Here is a 17337-nt window from a genome sequence, read left to right as displayed (position 1 = left end):
GTCAAATGTGATCTAAATTCTCTCAAAATCTCAAAATTTATCCGTGAGTGGAAAAATTACGATTTTGCCCCTAGATAGTGAAAATTCTTGTTTGACTCCAAATTGATTCTCAAACTCCGAATTACCATTTTGAGTCATCCCTGAACTGTGAAACTCTTAATTTCACCTTGAAATTCCTATTTGAACTAGTTCGAGGCTTAATCGACTCAATGGTACCATTAAGGGCAATATCGTCTTTTAACAATTTCTCGAACTTCCTAAATATACAAACATTCTATCGAGCATGTAAATGACGTAATAATTATTTTACAAAGCAAGGTTTGACAACTTTCATGAAGCTCAATGAGTTCATCCTAATCACATTCATATAGATAATCAAGAAATCAATTTTGAAACATTTAATTAAGCACAAACATAAAACATATTTCAAGAATTGATTCTAGACTAAGCATTTGAACATTCAAATTCTCAAGAAATAATTTTTCATTGTAAGCACATGTGAAATGATAGATTCAAGAAATTAAAGCAATACTGAACAATCTCAATCAAATGAACTAAAAGGACTTTCCAAGAAAATCATTTGATAAAAACTAAGTTTTTCTTTACAAAAGTTTGCATTTAAAACATATAAGATTTGAGTTGGACATAACTTTGTGCAAAATCATGAGCTCAGTGTCATTCAATCTTGTTCAATTATGTTCTAAATGATTTATGAAATGTGCAATGAGCATAATATATCATGTTTATGCATGTCAAGGGTAACTTTCAAAAATCTCACAATCTTATACTGAAAATGCCCTTGTAATCATTTAAGATTGTAAGCAAACATGCACATTCGATAAAAACATGTCAAAAAGTATTTTCATCATGAAGCAAACTTGTTCAATTCATAAATCATTATAGGCTCTAGGATGGCAAGCATTTTTCTAGTGCAAGCTCATTTTACATTAGAAGAATCGATTCAAGTAATGTAGACATATTAAGCTCATTATTAACCAACTTGAACTATTCAAGTAAGTCCAAAATTGCAAGTCAAGATTTTTCAAATGGTTAATTTGTCGTAGATACAAAAAAAAAAAAAAAGGAATCAACTTTGAATGCTCACTTTTCCTTGCTTAGACGTTTAGAATGGATGACAGTGTAATTCATCGAGTATAATCATATGCTATCACATTATCAAATCTTTCATGCTCAAGATTAGGTTCAAAAGCCATTTTTCCTCAAAAACAATAATATGAAATCAATTTTACAAAATAAGAGGAAATTTTTATCAAATTATTTTTCACAATCAAGCTAAAACAATAAAGTTTAGGAAAAACAACATAGCATTATGCACTTAATATTTAGGCTTGAGTAAACAACAAAAAATCTTCAACCAAAGGGAGTGAATAATTTTAAAAACCAATTAATCTCAAGAAATTGTTAATTAAACAAAAATCTTATTTAAAAGCTTAAAAATATTTTTGTAATAGAAGTCACCCATTTTTCTTGGTGTGTCAATAGAGCTTTCAATCTTCAAGAGTTTGCTTCTCCTTGCTCTAACACACTGGATTTCTCATCTCTTTTTGGCTTGTTACTAAGAATTGTTTCAATGAAGTTCATGGCTATGTCTTAGAGATAACAAGGATATTTACTCGTGGGGTTTAAACTTGCAAATTGAGACCAAAGCTCTGATACCAATTGTTAGAAAAATTAGCTCAATAAATCATGTAACAAGAATGTCCAAGAAAGGGGTAAATTTGACTTTAAAAATTTTAAAGAATGAACTATGAACTGTTATAGTCGACTATGGTTGTGTTTCTTCTTGGTAAAACCTTTCAAGAACCATTCAAACAAATATATAGTCAACTATAAAGACTTGATAGTCGATCCTAGATGAGAAACTCATTTTGAAAACTTGTAAAAAGAGTTCCAAGGAAAACCTTGATGAATATACAAATTTTAATCAAGTTTACTGAAACAAACATAGGCAAATAATCACTTCAAAATATTTAAAACATTTTTCAAGTGCAAATCAAATAAAAACAACTTAAGAAGAATATTACAAGAAATACATAAGTAATGATGCTAAAGAAAGATTTAACAAAAAAGCAAATCAATATGTGAAAATGGAGATAAAAAAAATTACAAGCAATTTATGAAATAGGTTTCTTGAAATGAAATGTAGCAAAAAAAGGTATTAATGAAATGAAGACACTAGGTAAAAATCAAACCTTTTTCAAAATAAATCTCCTACTTGAGTCAAAAATAAAATAAATGATTTTATAGTGGTTCGACTTTCTTAAGTGCCTACATCCACTCCTTTGGCTTACCTAGGAATTTTCAATCCGCTAAAATGATTCTTACTTTTTAACAGGATCTAGGGATAATGCTTACAATGACTCTTTCACGGGATCAAGCAATAATGTTAGCTTTAAAATTATTATAGTTTTGATTATGACAAAATGATGAAATTTTCTTGAGCATTATTTGAGTAATTCTTGACAGTTTCTTGAAATGATTTAACTCCCATACATTTGTTCTTATATTGACACAAGCTTGACTCTTGAAGTTATTGAACTATATCTATAAGCTTGTATGACTTAGGTGTATGAGTGCTTATGATTCTCATTCATTAAAGTTTGATTTAAAGATTAAAGGAAAATCTTGATGCACCCATTAAGGAGGAGTTTTAAATATCTTGTTTAATGATGAAAAAAAAAGAGATAAAGAATACTAAATCAAATAGAGTTAAATAGGTCTTCATGTTTAATTTATGTGTGTGATGCTCAGTTTTGGTTTTGTTGAATATTATGTAAAGAAAAGTAGATACATTGACTAAGGGGGAACACCTCATTATGCATAAAGATTTGAAGCATTCATATTGAACATAGACATTGCATTCTTAATCTTAGAGTGTTTTGTGATCATAAAAAATAAGAGATAGAGAATGTTGACTCTATATGTTTTTGATGATAGCAAAATATTCCCATTCATTGATGTCTAATATCTCTACTTGAGTGTGCAAGACAAAAATTGTATGCCAAGAATAAATAAATCATTCATAGGCACATATAAAAAATTATATAAATAAGGAAGCTACAATTGATCAACAAAATAGAAGCCCCTTAGTTGGATAATGAAAAGTATTAGTCAGCTAAAATTCATATTAAAAGTTGACGGGCTCAAGAGCATTGAAAGACAGAGAAGACTTAATCAACCAAGAACTAAGTTAGTTGACTAAGAGCCTACTGCCAGAGATCTGAACTTCAAGGTAGAAACAACTTAATCGACTAAAAAGGAAGTTAGTCGACAAAGATCTCACTGCCAAAAACTGGGTTAAGAAGACAGAGACAACTTAGTTGACTAAGAGAGCAGTTAGTCGACTTAGATCGTTCTGTCAAAAAATTTGAATTGAGTACTAGAAGACAAAATAACGGCTAGAAACGGCTAGTTTCTATCTACAATGGCCAGAATTGATTTTGCAAGTATTTAAAGCCTCTCCAACAGTCAAAAAAATAGAGAAAGAAGCCATCCATAGTGATTTTGAGCTTAGAAGACCAAAAACCTTATCTTTACACTTGTTTTTAACTCACATCCTTTGAAAAAGTATTTGAGCTTAGCTTTATACATCTTAGATCAGCTAGGTGATCAATTGTACTTCATCTTTTCTTCATTTCTTGATTACTTACAGTGTGCAAGGCACTCTAAGGGATTTATTCAAGCTTGGATTGCTTGATTGAGTGTATAGGTTCTAACTTAGCCTTGAAAAATTAGTTGTTGGGTTTTGGTTGATCTCGTGAAAAACCATTGTTGTAGGTTGTGGTTGAGCCTTTGAAAAACCACTTTGGGTTTTGGTTGAGCCCGTGAAAAGCCATTGTGAAAGGTTGTGGTTGAGCCTTTGAAAAATCACTTTGGGTTTTGGTTGATCTCGGTAAAAACCATTGTGAAAGGTTTTGGCTAAGCCTGATAAAAGCCATTATAAAGCTTGGTGAAAGCTTGTGAATTTCACCTATTCTTAGTGGATTGTTTGGAAAATCCTTAGTTGAACAATCAAGGTAGTGGATGTAGGTCTTTGACCGAACCACTATAAATAGTCGTAAGTTTGTCTATTTTGTTTTCAGTTTTTATTCATCTTTAAGTTCTTTCTTTCATTGTGCATTTATCTCCAATTAGAGGTCAATTTTTGAAAGAGCCAAAAGTGCTATTCACCCCCCTCTTGCACATTTACTTGGGACCAACAAATAATCCTATCATCGATTTTTTCATGAGATCAAGTGATAACACCCACAATGCCTTTTAATAAGAGCAAGCATAACCCTTACAATGGTTTTTAATGGGTTTAACCACATACCCACACTAACTTTTCAAGGATGAGTTAGAACCTTTACAAGAATAACAAGAGTGCATCTAAAAGGTGGATTTTGCTAGTTTAGTATAATTGAGGAAGAATGCCTTATAATAGATATAAATATAAGATATAAAGATTGGAGTAAAAGCATAAGGAAGTTTTCAACTCAAGAAAGCTTGGTTTTGTTGGGCTTTTCTCTCTTTTCTTTTCAAAACTTTGATCCTCAAGAGTTTGGCCTTTTTTTCTTTCTTCTTTCTCACTTTGAAATGCTTCCCAAGGGTCCTTTTTATAGTTGAAGAAGTCTTAGAGCCGTTAGAGATGAATAAGGTAAGAAACTAGCTATTTTCCTTTTGAATTTTGTGTCTAATGGTCATCTATAGTTGAGTATGGAAGCTTTTTAGTCAATTCATTTCCCAAAAGCTTGTATTTTGAAGTCTAGCTTTTATATTTGGCTATAAGGGCTTGAAGGTCAACTATGTGCTTCTCAAATCCTTTGATTTTTAGATGAATTTTGTTTTAAGGTCGACTAATATCTTTGTTGGGGTCGACTATGGTTTCATATCTTTGTGATTTTTCATCCATCTTGCCGTAAGGTTTACTATGAAGCTTATAGGGTCGAGTATGCCTTCTATACTTCACAATTTTTCAACAATTCTGCCATTAGATCGACTTGCCTTGCTTTAAAATAGATTTGAGCTTTGTCCTTCTATATTGTTTGACTTTCAACAGCTATATTTTCCTTGTAATCAAATGTTGAGTTAAGAATGATTTTTATGGCTTGAAACAACCTTGGTGAAGATGAAACGCCTTTGAATGTTTTAAGATGAATTCCACCACTAGTGAACATAACATGCACTTTTAAACATCTCAAGAGTAATCGTTTGGAGATCATGAGGAGAATTCATTCAAGCATGTTAAACACTCATACAATTAAGTCATTTATGCTTGTGGACATTTATGAAGTGAGTGTGTGAAAGTTTAATAACTTCAAGAATTCAGACAACAAAAACAATTAAGCTTGTAATCATGTAAGAACAAAAGTATGAGATTAGTCATTTCAAGAACTTGTCAAGGATCACTCTAGTAAAGCAAATGCAAATTTGAATCATTTTGTCATAATAAAAAAAAACCTCATTTTCAAGCTAATAGTTTTGTTTGAGGCTTACTTGGGTTGAGTGGGACATCCTCATTAAGCCTTTACGCTGATGATGGACCCCAGATTTGGGTCGTGACACTAAATCCTTGGTAAACATGGCTTATGGTGGCTGTGGAAAGGTTTAGATGTTGCTAGGGAGTGAATGGAGGCTAAAGAAATGAAAAATGAGAAATGAGGCTCGAGTTAGGACTTATATTTTTTCCCCATTAAGCCACAAAGGTCAATCATTGGCCTTATTTTTTCCTTACGTGGCTATAGGGATCGACCCTAAATCCTTAGAGGTCTATCCTCATCAGGTTTAGAAGCTAGTTTTGTGTTCTGACTTGCAAAGATTGACCCTTTACCCCTAAGGGGTCGATCCTTGTGATTCCGAAAGCTATTCCAAGGGTTTTGTTGTGTAGGGATCAACCCTTCTTTTTCCAACGGTCGATCCTTGACATTTCTAGAAGATGTTTTGAGCCTAAACACCTCCATGAATTGACCTTTCTTTCATAGGGATCTACTCTTCATGCCTTTGCTTGAAAAAACACATTCTTTTGGTTTTTGTTTCTTCCATTCTTTCAATCATCAATCATCTACAATTAAAAGATGATATGAGGGATAAATTTAGAGAAAAGTGGTTGGGAAAATTCAAGTAATAACATAATCAAATATAGCTCATCAATATTCAAAGTTTACGAAGTTCCATTTGATGAAAAATTAAGGTTTCACATATTAGGTTTGGTAGGATAGTCCATTGCTAACTCGACCTCTTCAACAATTAGTGAAAAAGGATAGCAATATAATTTTGTGATATCATTTTCCTATTTTTGTAAATAAATATTAAAATAGATGAATAACAAAAAAGAAAACAAAGTTGTGAAAATATCATTTAATTCAATTTAAAATTGAGAATAGATCATCTACTTTTGTTTTTCTTTATTTTTTCACTTGCTAACAATAAGTTCAACAGTAACAATGACACTCATGATGACCACCGCTCATTTGTTTGCAAAAGCCTCCTTTCTCACAATCTGAGATGCAAAACACCCAACATTTGGCATTAGTTTTAGGATTATGATCTTTTCTCGGTACACATTTGCCAAGGTTAGGATGATTTTTGCAACATTTTCCTTGACTGGTCACTTCCACAACATCTGCAAATTAAAAATACAATAGATCATATTAATTAATATATATATGTGTGTATGTATGTATGATGTTAGAGATAAACCATGTAATGGCAGAGATGCTTCAAAATAAATTACTTCCTAGTACACAAAATTTCCCATTTCCTTCAGAAAAGAGAGTTATTAATTTAACCAAGCTAACTTTTTTAAAATGGAAGGGAACAAATATTTTCGACGAAACGTGTCTTTTATTTTTATCTCATTAACTAAAACATGGCAATGGAATGGAAGGAATACAAACTTCTGCTTAAGGAGAGTGACATACCTAGGGATATTGTGATGATGATGTGATATTGATGGATTCAAGAGCTAAAGATAAAAAGATAACTAAGTTCTCATCATTGGATAAGGGAATCATTAGAAAATTGGCACAACTAGCTCGAACTTAAAATTCTTAAAACAAAACATAAAGAAAAGTAAATGATAATAAATTAAAAAAGATTAAAACCTAAGAACATAAATGTAAATAAATAAATAAAAACATAACTCAAAAGAAATAAAACCATAGCTCATAAAATTTTTTTTCAAACTCTCCCCAAAACTTAAATTCAACATGGCCCTTAATGTTAAAAATAAAAAAAGAAAAAGGTAAAAGAATACTCCCTTGTCTTTGTATGAATGTGGAGAGACTCCATTCTTCTTCTTCATCTTCGTCATTATCTCTTATGCTTGTGGGAGGATTTGGTAGAATAGAAAAGCTGGCTATGTCCATCCCCATGTAGTTGGCATAGGCTCAGAACATCTACTTTATTGCTTGATTGCATTCCACTTGATATGACATTTGTTGTGTGTACTAGAGCTCGAGACGTTCCATTCTTTTAGGCAATGTCAAATTCTGGGCTCAAGGTGGAGTAGCTCGACGAGGTGGTGTAGAGGAAGAACTTCACCAGCAGTAGAGGGGTTAGAAAATCTCAGAATAATACTCACATAAATGGGAGCTTTTGGATGCAATAATTCTTCGCTCGAGTCCCAACGTACACCAGCTTTTCCATACAAAGAAATTATCAAAGAAGGGAACCATAAATTATCTTGTTTTGCACGAGAAGCGTGTCGTATGGCGTTAAAGAATTATTGGTCAATGTTAATGGATTTACTAGTAATAATGGCATAGATAAAGACTGCTCATTCTCGTGTAACATCACTAATATGTGTGGATGGAATCATCTTTGCCATTACAAAGTGCAACTACACCTTTATATCTTTCTTTATGACATTAGCTTTGAAGGATATCAATTCATTCTTCAACATGTTCCATTGTACACCATCCTCGTAAGGACTGAGATTATCTCATTCTAATCTTGATGCTCTCTCAGTTATTGCCCAAAACCATCTTCCTTGATGTTAGGAGTCTCGTAGAAATCATTGATGGCTTGGATATGAAAGCGTACCTATTTACCTCACGTAAAGGCTACACCATTAGTATGTTCAAAAACATTGCGTAGAATTCTCTTACCACTGGAATGACGACTATCTCTAGTTAGGCACAATTTTTGCCAATGCTTTTCATCAATATAGACTTGTATACGTAGGTAGCATATTAGAGCATCATCAAAACCCCTTTCTTGAATTGGAACTTTGTTGACAAGGGAGTTTTTGTGTTTAATGACAACATCCATAGACACACACTTGCCTACCTAATTTCTAGAATTATTTAACCATAATATAACAATTATATAGTTCTCAAACTCTCAAATTTATCCACAAAATTGCAACACTAATAATATGTTTCAAATTCTCAATAATCAACTCAATTAGCCAAACTATAAATCAATCTAAAATCAAGTCACCAAAATCACAATTCTTAATAATTCCAACAAACCCAATATTATCAAAGCACAATTAACTTAACTAGCATGAATTTTTACCAAAACTAATCAACAACCCATTAAAATCGAGAACTAAGAACAAATTCTTCAGCATTAGTTAAAATCTTTCAAGAGAGAGAGAGCTTGAAGAAATTTGTAGCAACCTTGTTTGTTGAAGGTTCGATAAAGTTTTGATGGGTTTGGGTGGAAAAAGTTGAGGAATTTGAGTGGGTGTGAAAGTTTTAGAGAATGAAAGAGTTCGTGGCAGAATAAGAGAGAAAATTGAAAAGAGTTTATCGATTTTAGGGTTTTTAACTAAAAAAGGCATTTATATAAAAATATAGTGGTCGAAAAGGTGCTGCAATGCTAGCCTTTGGGTGTTGTGGCACTTACTATTTTGTTTTCATGAGGGGTTTTTTAGGTTTTCCCATTGCAATGCTTAATATTTTGTTTTGTGGCTTTTCTTGCTGAGCTCTTAACGCTATGGCACTAGCCTTTGGGTCCCATGGCATTGACCATTATGTTTTTTTAAGATAAAAAGTAAACAATCTTGCAAAATAAATAAAAATTAATTAAAAAATAAAATAAAAAAATAAAAAAAACAAAAAAAATTTTGAGTTTACAAAGCTTGGGTTACCTCCCAAGAATTTATGCTGGTCAAGTCTATTTATGTTCATACTTGTTTGTCAGATTTACCATGCAAGTGCATATATCGTTAACAAGTCATATATTAGGAAGTAAAGTTTGTTCCCACGGATAATTGATCAAATCTTTTTGCTAAGTAGTAAAATTAAAACAACTCAATCTTATCGAAACAACTGAATTTTAAGCTATTGAAAAGTTAATAAACTAAAAGTAAAACTAGAACTTTAAAGTAAAAATAGCAATTTAACTAAAATCAATCAACCAAAAGTTTAGAACCACAATATTCCCTTAATATTTCATCTATATCTCTTCTATTCCTTTTTACTTACTAGATCGACTTGAGTTGTTAACCTAAAGTTCTAATATATTTATAAGTCTCTTCCAATGTTTTTATAAAAATATCTTCCTTAATCAATTTACTATATTCCTAATCAATTTGAAATCAAGAAAGACTGATTAAGCTTAGACTTTAATTATGGCTATATATGACATGAAAGTGTATTCTTACCATACATGTGAATCAAATCAATCATCTCATGCAATTGATATTGAACATATGCTATTTCATCCATGACTCACTCTAAATTCCCTCTTCTGGTTTCGTTTAGGTTGCTAAATCAATCTAGTAAGTAAAAAGAATTAGACGCATTAAAAGCAAGATCGAAATAAACAACAAAAACATTATTAATCATAAACAAGAAAGAATACTAAAAATTCAAACTACGCATTAGGCTCAATTGCAATTCTTTAAAACTTATTTCAACATAATTCGTAGAAACATCATCCAAAAAAGAAATTTAACCATCATGACTAAACAAAGAAACTATAAAGAGAATAAAAGAAGAAAGAACTCCAAGATTTGTCAAGTTTTCGATCCACAATCTTCCTTGCTTTCTTGTTAGCTTCAATGCCTCTATTTCTTTTGTAAAAAACTTGCTTAATTGTTGCTTAAATTGTTCTCCAAAAGGTTTCCTAAATAGGCCTTAAGACTGAGTTAAAATAAAAGTTGAAAGGCACATAAATTCTTTATTTTCATTGGGGGCCATGGCCATGAAGCTTTACTTTTATTTTTTAAAATTTCCTTGTTAATGGCTGCAACCTTGGGTTGGTGGGGGCCATGGCCACAACCTTCTAAAGGTCCAAAGAATGACGGTGTAGTCAAGGTACCGCGGCCATGAAGTGGTGAAGGCTATGGCCACCAAATGTGCACTTTGAATTTTCAGGCTCTACTGCACTACTTCAAGTTTTGATGCAATTGTCTCCTATTTTGAGGCTGAAATGGGCAATGTGGTAAACGTGAAAGTTGTACCTTTACCTCATCATATTTCCAATGGTCCAAGAATCACATCTTTTGGACTTCTTTAGTGGGAGATATGCTTGAAATACCACAACATGTGCAGTGGAAGTTTGCACCTAAAATGCACTTTCCTACTTCAATTAAAAGTCCTTAAGCATAAAACACTTACAAAAGTACAATTTACTCAATAACGGCCATACTTAGACAAAAATTAACTTAACCTATAATAATCTAAATTCAATTGACCCAACTTAATTTATGTAAATTCAAATAAATAGCTAAAAACATTTAAAAATTTGAGATAAAACTCAAGAACCTAGCAAATTATTAACTAAGATTAAGACCAAATAATTCTATATCATAAAGTTATAAATACTGAAACGATACTTGGATTTGTAATAATGTTGCTATACTCATATTTGTTCATTATTATGAATATTGTGTTAAGCCTCGAAAATGGGTGTGAACAAATGCTGATACTATGGTGAAAAGACCATAGGAGATATAGGCACAAGATGTGTGCTAAACCATATATGATATGTATAAATGTGAATATTGATATGAAATGAAATAAAAGCCACACCTCATGTTGAGAAGTTCCATCATTGTGTGATGTGTTTTCGTGATGAATGAATGTATGATGTTCTGCGCATTATATAGAGAAGCTCCATAGTAACGTGATGATTATATAAATTTGAATAGTTTTAGAATGTATGGATATTGTATGAATGTAGTGGATGTCAAGTCCACACATGTTGTTTATGGGTTGCTTGGGTTTAGTGGGCCATAGCCATATAGGTTCTCGCGTCTGTCATGATCCTTCTGGAAATGAGATGTGACAAAGTTGGTATCAGAGCTCTAGGTTGTATAAATCCTTGGTTTTTCTTGATCGTGTGGCGAAGTGTCGGGGTTGTATGTAGGAATCTTGTTTTTGTTTTGTGTACCCAGGCACAAATGAAAAATAGAAAAATCACAAATTATTCTTTGTTTATCTTCCAAGCTTAGATCCAATTTATTAATGTCACTGATCACTCTATTATATAGAGTTATTTTATCACATTTTGGTGGCTTAAGTTGCTAAGTCTTTAAGATTTAGCTTCAAAATTGAGTATTTTAGTTGTTTTTCTTAATTATGTTAAATATATGCTGAGTAGTCTAGTTTAAGTTATTTTAGTTTAATTTTATGTTAAATTGCTTTAAATTACTTTAAGTAGCCATTGCTAATCTCTTTTATTGCTTTTATAGGAAATTTTATAAAAAGGCATTTTTTGGTAATAATCTATGCAAGTATGGTGATAGCTTTATTTGTATATGCTGCAGTATTTTAAGCATAACTATCTATAAAGAAGTCCAATTGATGTAAGTTTTAAGCCATTAGAAAGCTAAGAGATAGGGCTACAACTTTTATGTTTATCATTGTACCCATTTCGGATAAAATCTAGGTGCATATCGCATTGGCAGAGGCTGGACTGCTACAGTTTCTACAAAAGGTTGCATGAGGAAATGAAGGCCATGGCCTTGGAAAGAGAAGACCAGGGTGCCCTTGAATGCCAAGATCCCTTACATGGACCAGAAAAGGGAGTGCCATGACATTGGTGAAGCAAGGCTGCGGTGCTGGTGAAGATTGAAGTTGCCATACTCTCATATGAGAGTAGGGCGCTGTGATGTCCAAGGAGGAAGGCTAGACACCCAGTTGTGTTTCCAAAAATCTGTCTTTTCGGTATTTTTAAAATTGAAGATTTTGAAGAGTATTTAAAGGGTCTTTTCATAGGTTTCAAAGGAGAGATAGAGAATAGCTATTCTAGAGAAAAAACAGCTAAAAACAAAGCAAGAATGTAAGAGAATTCAAAAAAGATTAGAGATTTAAAAGCTTCAATTCTTAGTTTCTCTCTCTACTTTTGTTTTTTCTCTTACTTTCTTTGACTTGGATTAATGGTTAATTTTCTTTGGATGATAATTTCAGTATATATTTTGATCTAATTTACTTTTTCTAGGATTATGATTGAACTCAACATTTAATTTGAATATTTATCTTTCTTGTGCTTAATTTCAATGTTGTTTATTCCAATTCTGTGTTTAATGCTTCTAATTGCTTGATCACTGATTAGATTGATTTGAATATCTAGATATAACTTGATGAAGGGAGTTTAGATTAGGCCATGAATGGAATAACATGTGTTCATAATCATTTAGTTGATTAAGTGATTTGATTTGCATATAAGATAGACATATAATTATGTGTCGCATGTAGCCAAGATTAGAGCACAAACTTAATGAATCTATCATTTGTTAAATTTACATAGACATATAGTAAATTAATTGAGAGAGATATTTTTGTGAGCACCTCGATGGAGACTTATATATAACTTGGGACTTTAGGTTAGCAGCTCAATTTGTTGAAGTAAGTCCAAAGAGAGAAAAAGGGTTCAAATGAAGTGTTGAAGAATATCATAATTCTAGGCTATTAATCAATCATTTTTCTAGTAAACTTTGTCATTCATTTATTAGTTTTAGTTTGCTAGTTCAATTTCACTTTTAAATAATCTTTTAATTTTGATTACTTGAATAAAATTAGTTTGTTACAATTTTAGTATTTAGCTTAAGTTTGTACAATGCCCTATGGGATTCGACACTCTATTTATCTCTATATTACTTGTTGTGATACGCATACTTGTGTGGAGAAATTTAACAACAATCCTTGTTTATATTTGTTCTAGATATTAAGTGTTAGAAATGTTAGCTCAATGAATCAATTAACAATAATGTTTAAGAAGGGTGAATTAGACTTTAAAAATTTAGCATTGTGAGAATCAAGTGACTATGGTCTACTATAGTAAATATATAGTCGATCCTAGATCAAAAGTTAACTTTTGAAGAATGCCAATAATGTTTCAATTGACTATAAGGTAGTGCTAGTCGATCTTAGATCAGAAAAATCATTTTTAAAGTTTGCAGAAGAAATTCCAAACAATGTTTTGATGCATGGGCAAGTCTTTAGCAAATTTACTCAATTAAGCATCAGCAAATGGTCATTCTTGAAATACTTAAAATATTTTTCAGATGTAAATCATACAAGAGTATCTCAAGAAAAATATTTAAAGAAATCTATTTGTCACGTGATAAATAAGTTATACAAAAGGAAGACTTAATAAAGAATCAAAACTAAGCTATGAAAAGTATCAATCAAACCACAAGCTATTTGTGAAAAGGGTTTTCTTGAAATAAGATGTAGCAAACTAAAGCAAAGATAAGAAAGAAAACACAAGTATTTATAGAGGTTCGGCATTTACAAATTGCTATGTCCTCTCCCTTAACAAGTTAAGGAGTTTTAAATCTGCTCAAGGAATTGTGCTTTTTAACAGGATCAAGCATTAAACCCTTACAATGTCTTTTTCTAGGAGCAAGCACAACCCTTATAAATGCCTTTTAACAGAAACAAGCATAACCTTCACAATGCCTTTTAACTGGAGCAAGCACTCCTATTCTACCATTGGATGAATTGAAGCTTACTTAGGATCGAATGGAGCTTTGTTTTCTTACGATTCCTTGTCATTTTGGCACCTGACTTCAATTATATTTTTCTTGTAATCAAATGTTGAGTTGAGAATTTGTTTCTTAGCTTAAGACACCTTTGTTGTTGCGTAGATTAATGATGTTTGGATTCTTTAAAATAATCTCTATCACTTGTGAACCTATCTTGCAACTTTAACATCTCAAGGATAAATGTTAGAGAAATCATAAGCACTTATACAACTAAGTCATTCAAGCTTGTACACATTTATGAAGTGAGTGTGTGAAAGTTTAATAACTTCAAGAATTCACACAACTAAAACAATCAAGCTTGTAATCATGTAAGAACAAATGTATGAGAGCTAATCATTTCAAGAACTTGTCCAGGATTACTTTAGTAAAGCAAATGCAAATTTGAATCATTTTATCATAATCAAAACTATACTTAATTTCAAGCTAAAAATCTACCATTTTTTTAAATGACAAAACCATGAGCATAATTTTCATTTGAAATCTCTTTTGAAATCTCCCCTTAACATATGCAGTCATTTTAAGTACAAGAACACTTCAAATTTGCTCATAAACCTTGTCCCCTTTTTTGTTATATAAAAAAAGTTTAGAAATGTGAGCATTAAAAAACTTAAGTTCAAAAGACAATAAGGTTACAAGCTATCAAGTGATGCATAAAGCCATTTAACCACTCAACTATGACCAAGTATTGAGACATTAAAATCAAGTATGCCACATGCATATATATGATAAAATGGTGCATTTATATTTTCAATCGTTTTCAAATCCAATAGGCTACTGATGTAACATGTGCAAAAATCTATCCTTAGAAGATAATAATTACAGTTCATGAAATTAGGCTAGGATTATTACAATTTCATAATTAGTAGAAACAAATAAAAAAAAGAATCTTTATAATCTCTTCACAGGATCTTTCATTACAACTCATGTCAACACCCCCTTAAGCTGGTGCATAGATGTCTCCAATGCCTAACTTGTCTTGTCACGACCCGGAANATGTCTAATGAGTTATAAAAACCCTAGCTTGAGACTACCTTTGTAAGGATGTCTGCCAATTATTCTTCTAACTTTACAAACAAAATTGAACTATCTTAGCATTGAGGTTCTCCTTGATAAAATGCTAGTCTACTTCAGCATGTTTTGTCTGGTCATGTTGAATTGGATTTTGTGCAATCTTTATGGCTACTTTATTACCACAAAATAGATTCATTGGTGAACTAGATGAATAGCCAATCTCTTTTAATAACTTCTTTGACCAAAAAAGATCACAAATTCATTTAGCCATGCCTCCAAACTCAACTTCTGCACTAGACAATGAAACCACCTTTAGGTTCTTACTTCTCCAAGTGACTAGGTTGCCACTCACGAAAGTGAAATATCTTGATGTAGATTTTTTATCAATAATACTTCCAGCCCAGTTTGCATCCATAAAACCATCAACATTTAAATTATTATATTTCCTAAACGTAAGCCTTTTCTTAGAGAAGACTTCGAGTATCGTAGAATTCAGAGTACAACATTTATATATTCCTCACTAGGATTATGCATGAATTGACCTACCAAACTCACGACAAAGGCAATATCCAGCCATGCATGATGTCACGACCTGGAACCTCCCTCGGGCCCATGACAACCGCCGCGACATCCCGATTGACACTCATTACCCGAAATGCCAACCGAAACCCCGCAAGGCTTACATATCAGTTTCTTTCCTTTCCTATGAGCAATCGTTGTTAAACATTCCATTTAAAACAATTACCGATTGTTTCCGGCTCAAATAAATCGAAAGAATTTTTTTTTAAAAAGATTTATAGACAAATATCACTATTCAAAATATTGATTCAAATATAGTATTTTTATATAAAACAATATTTATAGAAACATGTGTAAGAAATCTTTTGTAATGTGTAAGTAAAATAAATTCATACATACAAAAATTTACTAAGTTATAATGTACAATAATGGTTACAATGACAAATGGCCTAAAATACACCCAGTGTTGGTGCTAGAAACCTGCTGTCTATGTGGTAGAGATGTCAACTGGAATCCTCGACAAAATAGGGTATCTACAAGCTACCACAGGGCTGAAATGTTTGGAAAGGAGGTGGGTGAGATTTTGCAATCCCAATGAGTAAACAGACATTATCATAAATATCTAAAGGCGAGTAAAATGGAGGCAAGTTTAAACAACAAATTACGAACCATTTCATAATATTTTCAATTTATTTCTTAAACCATAAAATATTTGTAATTTACCAAAACAGTTGCTAAGGCTTATGTCTTTTATTAAAAACAAGGCTCAAGCCAAAACTAATCCTCGGGGATACCTTGGCCGAGGCATCTAACCGAGTCCGCCAAGGTTGTTATAACATTACATGTGAAACACATTTTTATTTTTAAAACAAGTCGTTCCTTGGCGTTGGCCGAGTTACACATTCACGTGGGGGTTCGACGTGAAGTGAGCTCTAATACTACCCCGGGAGTTACCCTCCTCGCCTCTACAACCGGAGTAACTATATAACCAGGTTTACCGTGCCCCTCTAATAGGCAGTCCACGGAAGCCCGTCACTGTAGTGACCAACCCACCAATTTTAATAAAATTTTGACAGTATAACGTGGCTTTTATTTATTTATCCAGCCTGCATAGTAAAAACAGCTTACATAAATTTCCCAATACACTTACAAAATATAGCCACATATACTCATATCTCATAAGCCATTCATAGGAAAATATATAATTTTCAAGACAGTTAATAGCTTCCAATTACTCAATTTCATAATCAACCCAATATATCTTTATTTGTCATATTTATTTGTAAAACATCAAAAATCCTATTTTAATCTCGTTTTCATTTCATAAAATACATAAAGAGCATTTAAAAATAAACTCTAGATAATTTACAATAATAATAAGTTTACTCACCGTTTGTACAAACTAAAAGCTTTCTAGGTGCCTCGATAACTACTCGTCGGGTACGATTTCCTTGCCTTTACCGGAAGGCTCTCCTCCTAGACACATTGTAAAAATTTACTCAATTCATCACATTAATGCTAAATCACTATATATTTGACTTAAATCCTATACTAATGCATGGTACGAAATGCAATAGCCAAAAATGGCTTAAACGCGGTATTAACCTATTTTTGGCACTTTACCCGATAAATTGCTAATGCGTTCCATTTTAGCTCTAAATTGTCCCATTCTCTCTCCAACATTTCTAACCATTAATTATCAGCCAATAGTCCTTTAAAATCACCAAAATCAGCTCACTCTCTTCCTTGAAAAATTCGGCCAAAAATGGGACATTAACTCGGTTAATTTTCCACTTTGTTTTTCTATCACATTTAACCATTTTTCATCATTTTCTCTTCATTTCTCTTAGAATAAAAATCAG

This window comes from Theobroma cacao, chromosome 1 (assembly GCF_000208745.1).
Source record: "Theobroma cacao cultivar B97-61/B2 chromosome 1, Criollo_cocoa_genome_V2, whole genome shotgun sequence".
NCBI classification, from domain to species: Eukaryota; Viridiplantae; Streptophyta; class Magnoliopsida; order Malvales; family Malvaceae; genus Theobroma; species Theobroma cacao.
Note: the sequence above shows the minus strand (reverse complement) of the source record.